This window comes from Patiria miniata, unplaced genomic scaffold (genome assembly GCF_015706575.1).
Source record: "Patiria miniata isolate m_02_andy unplaced genomic scaffold, ASM1570657v1 HiC_scaffold_20, whole genome shotgun sequence".
Lineage (NCBI taxonomy): Eukaryota > Metazoa > Echinodermata > Asteroidea > Valvatida > Asterinidae > Patiria > Patiria miniata.
The window spans coordinates 20,760,064-20,768,170 of NW_024037059.1; positions in this window are offsets into that span (position 1 = coordinate 20,760,064).

Consider the following 8,107-nt stretch of genomic DNA (forward strand, 5'->3'; position numbering starts at 1 on the left):
AAGGGTGACCCGCTGACCCCCTTACGTCAAGCCGGCAACTCGGGCCCCCAGCTTTCAGCTCCTCGCTCCGCCTGAAAGTTCGTCAAAATCCCCCCATCGCCCATGGGAGGGCAAATTGCACCAATGTCCGGGACAACCGGAGGTGACTGTCATCTAGGTAAATAAAAGACTAACAATTTGGGCCCTGTACGCCCCAGGGCTTGTACCTCACACCTGCTTCATAACTACGGAGCAAACGATACTCAGCGTCCGATGGTGACAGACGACCACAATCTTGGCGGGTTTATTTTAACCCAAGTCATCATCCCCTGTTTCATTGCGTGGGGAAATAAAAACGCGCGCATAGCTTGACGAATCGGTCGCGATATGATTAAGCCCGGAAACTATCGCTCTGAGGGCCCGAAACATTCACGCCATGTCAACGGATGTCTTGAATTTTAATGTGTTTTGTCAAGCACATTCTAATTTGGGTGCGACTCCACTGAAAAACTGGCGTTAGCCGGTTAATGGATGGCGAGGGGGACCTGTCAGATTTTTGGCACAGACTATTGAGCTGCCCAAAACCGTGCAATGCAACCCAATCAATCGTGGAATACCTTACACTAACTTCCAGGCAAGCGAACAGTCACACATTTGATTTTTAATCATAAAAGTTAGAGGGCCTATAGTGAATTTTGCACAGTCAATTTCCCCCCTAAGGTTAAATGATTCTCTTGCATTTGATTTTGCTTTGGGTTTTTATTCATATGGACTGCCTCAAGTCCTGCTACGAGGTTTTCGATCGAACGAGACAATTATTTCGCGGCTTTAATAATTTTGTAGCAGCTTCATTTTTACTCCCAACTAAAGCAAGAGAGTCGTGTATGGGAGACTTCTGACAGCCGAAAAGTCAGCAGAGGGCGCTGTTGATTTACAATGGAGAGTGCAACATGAAGGGGTTGCATGGCCACACTGCCTGCCTTGCAAATGGAGAAGGGTTCCACGATCGTCACGTATTATGGTGAACTTAGATGGTAAGATTGCAATCAAACAAATGTGACGAACTTTCACATTTCACACCATGTGGCCGGACACTTGCATTTATCCAAAATGCCAAGACTAGCATTTGAATCCATCTCGGGTATTTGGAATGAGGAATAAAGAATGAGGGATTAAATAAATACCAACAGCCTTACCTTCTCATTACCTCGGTTAAGATTTTTAGTGAAGGTGGCACAAGGCGCCCTCTTTTGTTCGACTGTAGGTTAGTTGATTTCCTTTCCTTTACTGTAAAAACATGGTGCGTGTGAAATCCAGTGCTCATGGGTCTTTTCGAACAAAACCTTTCTTTCACTTTCGTTGGTCCCCTTTGTGACTTTGCAAGTTGAAAGAAAATGTTTTTTATCCGTAAGGCCAATCGTCACATACTGTGTGCGCATGAGCAGTTGGCAGACGGTACGGGCATACTTAGCACCAACTACTCGTTCCCGTTCCGAGCATGGAGGCTTGTAGTACATCTCCAGCGCTAGCGGTAGCCACGATTCGATGAGCTTACGTGATTACACCAAGTCACCCTCCTCCCTCCGTCATTCAGACGGCAGTTGAGCGGCGGCAGTTTGCTCTTCACACGCTCGGCGCTAACACGATCTTTTCCCGCCCAACGCCCGCTAAATTTTGAGCGTCCGTTCAATAATTTATAAGAAGCTGGAGAAAAAAAATCGGCTGCCGTCACGCGAGAGGGACCGGCCCGACCTTGGCTTGTAAACCTGATATGCTCTGGAAGGGAAAAGGTTGTTCAATCGAAGATGGGGTGGCGATTATAGGCTACCTTAGCACACAAAAAAAAAGCTGGCTGACCTGGGTCAATTTCATGGAGGTGTTAAACACAGATCTTTGTTAAGCGCGAGAAATATTTGCTTTGAAAAAAAAAATTAGTAAAGCTGTTTTGTTAGTGACTGGGTCTTGGCTGATTTTTGCTCAGCACTTACACATTAAAATTTGCTAAGCACCATGTTTCCGCTTAGCTGCAGCTCCTTTCATTTAGCTGCGCACATAGGATCATTTGCTCTTTGTGCCCTTTTTTCGTTTGATGCAACAAAATTGCTCAAAGGCTTTAGTTGGGTGAATAACAATTATATAACCTGTTGAAGTTTCAGTTCAGTGGCTATACATTTTGAAGAAAAAAACAAACAGAGAAAACAGGGTTCTGTTGCTAACACACGCAAAAAGCGTGCCCTTCAATGTATGTGTTCTTTCGATCAATTCCATTTCAGGCATAATAATTTTAAAAAGGTCTTTAGGACCAGCCCTCTCTAGGTTTTTTCTTATTAAAACAGTAAGCACAAGTTTACGGGTAATTACAAATGATCCCAGTGCCTTTAAGAAGTTCGTTCAATTTGATCAACATTTTCTTAAAACATTGAGTGTTTTCCTGTAGCAGGTCAAAGGCGGATCCAAGGGCGGAGGGGGGGGGGGGGCGCAACGGGGCCATGCCCCCCCCCCCCAAAAAAAAAAACCGAACCCAATTTTGTATTTTAAGTGACGTCGCAAAAAAGGTAGCCACTGCGTACCCCACCCACAGAACTCAACAAAAGCAATACATAGTGCCCCCTTGCTTTTCATGTTAAATCGGGGGCGGAAAATTTTGGGGGCCACTTTTTCGGGAAACAAACATTTTTAGGCTCCCCCCCCCAAAAAAAATATAAATGTGTTCTGCATCCGGCCTTGTTAATGTATAGCCAACAGGAGATGGTAGAAAATTAACCATGTTTCGCATTGTGTACTCCTCACATGTTTTCATGTGCAACTACATGAGTAATTGCAAACTTGCTCACACAACTGTCCCCTAGCTGGTTAAAGGATTTTATTTCTTATTTCAGGCCACTTAGTTGGGCACCCAGCGGAACCCCAGTTTGATTTCCTGCCCAGTTTCCGGATATCACTTCCCATTTTTGCGGTTAAAAGAATCTAAATTGTAAATTAGCCTATGAGAATTTACGCATTCCCCGCCCCCTAAATTCTATCACTCTGCAGATGTCTTCCGTTTCTAAAGATCATTGAGTTTGCAATCTATCAATTTCAAGTTAGCTTATCTTATAAAGGTTATCTTTCTTCACATTGTAAAGGGGTAGAATTTTAACTTTTAGGATGCGAAATCGATACCAATAATTATGGACTTTTGATTTTCAGAAAATGACCAAAATGCGCACACTGAACTCAGGGTGAGCGTCAGCACTCATGGAACAACAAGTGCACATTTCCTCAAAGGTCTTCCCTGCATTATCTGCCTCGTAGGCTATACGGACCCAGCACAGAGTATAAAATACGAAAGATAGACGCACGAGGTATGATAGCAACTCCTTCCTGCTCTAATTCTTCTTACTAACATTTCTTTCTTGCTTCTCCCTGGAGTTAGCTATGCGTTGCCTGAAAGTCTACGCTTGGATCATACGGGATCTTCTCTTTCCTGCGGGGTACGTTAGTTGTTTTGGGCGGAATAATCCCACAATTCCGTGCTTGCAAGGGTGGATGACGTAATTAAGGCTTGTGGAGCTAATAGGCGTCCCAATTCCAAGCTCACGTCCCTCATTGCTGCAGATGACTTGGCCCCGACCATGCAGAGCCACGATCATTATAAATACACGCTGGGTAAGATAAGACAGGTCCTAAGCACCGCCTCCAGACAAGTCTAGGGTTGGATTGCCGCGCGCAGGTTTAGTGTTTTAACGAGCAGTTTCCCTGGCCGGCATGAACGAAGCAAGAGGGCTATAGGGGGAGAAAAAGAGCGAGAGATAGCGAGAGGAGTGATGAGACGAAACCGGAGCGCTGTGCGGCATCATCCCACCGAGACCCGATCGCCCAGACCATGCCATCCGCGCCGTAGCCGGACCCGCCAACAAACGCAGCCGGTTTTTTTTCTAGATACTTCTAGTCTGTCTCCTTTTTCTTCCTCAAGAACGCCCAACAGTACACACGACCTCTAAACGCTCGGAGGCGCGACCTAGATTTGATGGCGGAATTAGTTCAATGTAGGCCCAAACGGCAACAGTGTGGATCGTGTTACGCAAAGTAGGAAGACCCGGGATGTCGCAGATGATGAGCAACGCAAGATGAGGGACAGAGAGAGAGAGAACAGAGCCAATAAGGGACGCGGGCGGCCTCGTGACGTAATTCCTGCAAAATGAGAGGGTTGTGTTCAGACGCTTTAGAAAGACGATCACGACAAACAGAGCCCAAAACAACATCGTCGTGACGCATTTTGATCCCTCTAATGAAAATCTCTTCGAATTTATGATTTGAGGGTACAGCGTATTTGAGTGGTTGCAGGAGGTAGAGGGCGCTATTATCAAGTAGTGTGGTGAGTGGCAGAGACGGGGCTTCGAAAATCTGAACCTCACATGGCCATGCAGGCCGCAATGGACACAGATAATGAATACATGCAATATACGATGAGTCAATAATTAGGCTTCTAAAGACAAAAACAAGTACCGGTACACTGCTTCATGTTACAGCTACGCACCTGTTCCATAAACATGTAGGCCTAGTCTCATTACATTGCAACAGTTCTTTTGTGTCCACGAAGTGCTTTGACATTCCTCGCCTATGACAACAATGATTGCCGTAGAATGTGAAACTCATTGGCAGACAGTCTTACCGCGTCTGCGAAATTTCTCCTCACATAATTCGCAAAGACGGTTTAACATTTAGTAGAATCATACCTCACCATCTCATTTTCCCAGCTGCCCTTGGCTTTGTTTGTCTTGGCATCTTCCTTTTCCCCCTTTACATCCTTTTCCTCCTTCGGGCCCTCTCCTCTCCTCCACGCCTCATCTCTCCCACATCCCGATATCTCCCCCTTCCATCTGCCTCAACACGCGCATCACGTCGAAATACGGTTATCTTCCCAACCTTCATGTCCCCCCCCCCCGCATTTTCCGATCCTATACGTTGGTTTGCACGCGCAGCTAGCTGCGATGTTCCTTAAAACCACTTGGCAGGTATTTTCTGCTTCTCTCTGCCTCTCTGAGTCTCTTTCACTTAATCCAATTCATCTCCATTTGAATAGATTACGCTCGTTACGTCCCCACCCGTTGGAAATGAGGTTAAGACTCACCTACCGTGGATAAATATTGACAGATTCCGCCATCGATCCCATCCTTAACCCGAGTAAATAAAAAAAACCTGAACATTTCAACTTCCTCTGTCTTTGCTTTTTTTCCCTTTTCCCTCTCAGAGAAGCTAGCTCTGTCTCTCTCTCTCCCCCTCTCTTCTCATGTCGTAAGATACTCGCACCTCCTATCTCCAGAAAAACACCCGGGGCACTGCATGTATTTATAGGCGATGAAAATAGGTCAAGCATACAGCATGCCAATACGTTGGTGTATTTACCGTTCCTCGAAAGAGGGGAGCTCGCCGAGTAGCTTGCCACCACGAGAGAAAATGAAATGTTGACAAATTTTGCCCCAGCACCGCCTGGGGCCGTCTTTACCCGAGTTTTTCCAGCGCGCAGCGGGCCGGTCGTGCATGCATTATGTACGGGTGCAGGCCTTTCGCGTTTGAGTGGGTAGATACCACGGGGGTTGTATTCGCGCAGTCAGACGACCCTGGCCTTACTAGTGTTCGGAGCAATCGACGAATGGGTGGCTTCAGGCCAGAAAACACGCGCACATTCAAGCTCACAATCATCCAAAATGTATGGAGGCTGGAGCAAGGTGCATGCTGGAATTCAGAGGGGCAGCTGCGTGGTTTGGAAAGAAAAATTTGAGTGACTTTTGCTTCATTTTGGGGATAATAGATTATGCTTTCGAAGAATGTGGCATTTAGGTCACCGAACGGGACAAGAGCCCGGGGTAAACGAATTTGGGAACTTGCTTTTGTTTACCTGATCGCCAAGTTGTTGGCAGCTACGTACATTGAATTAACAATTCAATAAATGTCAATCGTAGGTGGGTCCTAGGCCAGAAGTAAATTGCACGCACAGCTCGCGATGAATTAAAGAAAAGAAGAAAACACAAGAAAGGTTTTAGCGATGTCTCACTGAGCTGTGCCGGCGAGCCGCTAGCGGTCCGCAGCACTTCACGCGCGTAATCGAATCAGGAGAAAATTGCATGTTGTACCCAGCTAATCTAATTCCGCATACGCCTGATTATAAACACTCAATAGGTTTGTTGACGGTGCTTGTCTAAATATCATAACAAGGACGCGGAACTGGACTCCACTCGACTGGCATTGCCTCATTTCAGCCGGTTGACAATTTCGCCCAGGACGCCCTGCATCATTTTGCTTCCGAAGCTCAAGGCGTCGGTTCTATTCGGTTTTGGTAAGGAAGGAAAAAAATATATATAATCAAATTGAAGTGAGGCGCAAAATGCCACGAACCGGCCCCAAATTGACGCAGGGATTCTAATTGGACGCTTATCGTTTTGACAGCCAGCGTTTATAAACATTAAAGTCTTAACACGCGACAAAAACCCTGCAGATTCCGTCTTTTAATCAAATAATTTCTACTATTTTTTCTTTTAATTTAGGGGTAGTTCCCATCAATTTTTTTAACTAATCATATTGAATTTTACAACACATCACCTGTGGAACGTAGGAATTGCATTGATTCAAGTGCAGTCTGTTATATATTTTTTGCATTTTAAGCGAGACGCAAACTCTGGATAAGCAAACTTAACATTGTGCAAGATAAATAGGCTCATAAACGTGGATGTGACTTATGTAATCATTCTTTCCCTAAATCAACAATTACATAGTCTGGTACCCGTATAACACACAAGCTTTCTCCACCCTAATGCCACTGTCGTCTGGAAAATTATGGGTGCAGACCTGTAAATAGGCCTGAAATGCATACGCCGGCCAAGTCACGATTTGAATGCCCTCAAATTCTCCGGTATTAGAGCATTTTGAAGGCCGTGAAATTGACGATTTGTAAAACAGAAGGGCGGCAGCCATGTACAGGACTGCGAGCTCGTATATTAAAGTGAATTGTGAATGAAATTAGCCCCTAAAATGGCTCTGTTTTGCAATGGCGCGTAGGCGTCCGTTTTCAAATTGGCGATGGGCTTCATGCCTTCTTGTGGGCGTGATCATCTTTGGATGGAATTTTCTCCCAAAAGTAATTGGATAACCCCACGAAAATTGAACGGAAAATGAAAGATGGTGAACTTAGCTTTAATTTGATTTTATTTGTGTCTCTAACACCTTGGAGAGTTGTGGGTATTTTAAACAATTTTGGAAAGTGCTCGTAATTATCACTGAGGTCTATGGCAGTCTATTTAAACCTCATACAGCAAAATACTCAGCAACAAATGATACAAGCCATGTAGTACTACATGGTTCTGCCATTAACATCACTTCAATGAAAGCATTAAAGTGTAGGAAAGCGACCGTGCATGCGGATGACATACTGCATAATGTGCAAACCCTCCATTTTGATTATGGGGCTGCGGCACAATGCGGAATAGCTAATGAAAGGAATATACAACAGGTGTTTCCGATAGCCATTTGATTCAATAATAATTAATGCGGTACTCGGATGTCAAATTTTCTTTCATGGCGCTATTCACAATATTGGGGCGCCCCCAAGAGTTTGCTTCGAAAAAATAAGTCACTTTTGTTTTTAAATTGACAGTCAATTTCCTTTGTGTAGTATCGTGCGGTTAATCATCTGACCGTCATGCTCACGTGCAATGCCTTGGTCACACCCCCAGCCCCAAAATGCAAACCCGTACAACTACGTGTTCCATGTGTACATGTAAATAGAATATATTTTGTTTGACGCGATGTGTTGTCGACTGTTTACCCATGATGTTCTCAGACCTCCTATGCAATAAAGATTCTGACCACTCGGCGAGTCTTTGATCATGTTGGCTCTAATTTCACGTGACAAAAAACGGGCAGAATTCCTCCCGTTTACAAAAATGTCCGAAAGGTTTCCCGAACACAAAACTCTGATGTTTCCAACTATAAATGGTTACGCATGTCATGCCTGTTATCAGTCGTGAAATTTTGAATTCATTTAAAGGGACCATGCGATGAATTTTTCTTAGGAACATATTTTGTGTAACTTTCTACTCCGCTTAAATGTGTAGAAACTATTTGACATTCCTTTTTGGATAATTTTATT